This window comes from Pseudopipra pipra, chromosome 4, assembly GCF_036250125.1.
Source record: "Pseudopipra pipra isolate bDixPip1 chromosome 4, bDixPip1.hap1, whole genome shotgun sequence".
NCBI lineage: Eukaryota > Metazoa > Chordata > Aves > Passeriformes > Pipridae > Pseudopipra > Pseudopipra pipra.
The window spans coordinates 51,634,688-51,636,742 of record NC_087552.1 but is presented as its reverse complement, the minus strand read 5'-3'; positions in this window follow the sequence as shown (position 1 = coordinate 51,636,742).

Genomic DNA, 2,055 nt, shown 5'->3' with positions numbered 1-2,055 from the left:
GTGCTGGGATTTTGTTTCGGTACAAGGCAACGAATAAAGCTCTCGAATGCAAAACATCTGGATGCTAAACAGATGCGTTCGTTGGGCGCGGTGTCCCGGGTTTTATTTGTTCGCCCACACGTAAGGCTTGGATTAAATTGTCATTATTGTTATTGACCGTTATTATCATTTATATTGGAATGGAAAAGGCGATCCGAGAATGGTGTATGGGGGATGTATGTGCGATGAAGCACCTTCAATTTTACACCTACTTTTTCTTCCTGCGGGAGGGCAAGAGGTGGTGGTGGTGGGGAGAAGATGCAAACCCAAATCGCACTAAAAATATGCGGTCGAGACGGGGGGCTTCGGGAACCTGTTTCCAAGCACGACGTGACACACGCAAAATTTCCGGTGCTGGAGAAGAAGGATCGCACTTGCGGTCGGGGTTTTTCTCCGCCGGCGAACCCCTCTTGCCTTGGGCTGCTCCGCACCCACGCAGGCTCCGCGCTGCCGCCGCGCCCGCGGAGAGGAACAGGGGAGGGCCAGAGCTCTTCGTGGAATTTTCTTACCGATGATGTAATTTTCATTTCGTTAGTCGTATTTCATTAAACCTCTCCTCTGGGTGGGCAGCGTAGGAAATACTGAGCGGAATCTCACTGTTGTGTAAACAAACAGTGGATGTTTTATATGATTCGAATGCGCAGTAATTAGTTTTATTGCATTCATTACACCCTTTATGTGCTCTATAACAAGTCGGCAATTAAAGTAACAAACTCATGAAGTCTTTATAGGGGCGCTTAACTCGCACAGTATTTACCAGGCTAAGTAGTTTAATTCAAAGCCAGCGGACGAACACAGGGAATCTACAGGCTCCTGTGCTTCGCGCTGGTTTATTATACATTAAAAACGCTCCGAAGAGGTACTTCATTACAGCAATGACTGAGGTTTTACTTGGGGGGAGGGAGGGGGCATGTCACTATGAGTTACCGGTGGGTAATAAAACAAAGCATAAGATTCTTGAGCCGCTGAGGATCCGGGTGATAGTTTTATGGCGACGTCTGATAGTTTTACTGCGGTTGCATGCTGTACAATGTGTATTTGATAAAGAACGGCCTTTGGTGGCCCGTGGACACTTTTTGTGCACCGGCGAAATGAAAATAAATGTGAACATGGTTTTAGTGTGAGGGTGGAAACAAATTACGAGCTCTAAATGGTTCTCCCTTTATGGTCAGCAGACAAGAAGAGAAAAGCGCTGCAAACATCTGTCTTCCGTTCCCCAAATCTAAAGGGCACCAAAGAATGATGCGAATCTAAGTGTTACTACAGCGGGGATTTGTCTTTATTTACCCGCACTCTCATGAATATGAATACGCGTTTGGGGCAAGGAGGTGCCTCCACCCTTCGAACAACACAGGGTATTTAAAAAAAAAAAAAAAAATCCGAGTGCGTTTCCTCTGGGGGGGCACCTTTTGTGCCGCGTTTCTCTCCCCGCTGCAGCACCACGCTGGTTCCTGCGTCCGGGGAAGAGGGGCCGCCGTCGGGACTGCGGGGCCGCTCGGTATCGGCCCCCGTCGCGGGCAGCGGCGGTGCCCAGCCCGGCACCTGTCCCCGGGTTTCCCACCCCGGGTGCCCCGCTGTCCCCGTCGCGGCCGACTCCGCACTGCCGCGGGGATGGTTTGCCTCACCCCTCGCCCCCCCTCGCGTCGTCCCTCCGCCAGGGTTTCGCCCGCTCCCCTTCTGAGTGGTTTGGGCTCCAGTTGTTCTTTCTACACGCGAGCGGCTCTGCCGAAAAAGTTGTAGCAAATGGGTAATTTGATTATTCCCACTATAGGCCAACTGCCTCAGCGGCCTTCCCCCACGCGTCTGGCTGGGGGCAGAGAAACCATCTCCAAGGAATAATCAAATCAAGGCGAAGTGTGGAAAAACCCCTTCTGATTTCCAGGCGACACAAATAGAATTAGAGCCTCCCATTTGCTTCACCCCGTCCTTTTTTTTTTTTTTTCCCTTCCAGAAGAGCGTTTTTGTTTTGGTCGCAAACTCTGGCCCAGCCGGGCAGCGCGGTGTGCACAGGATGCG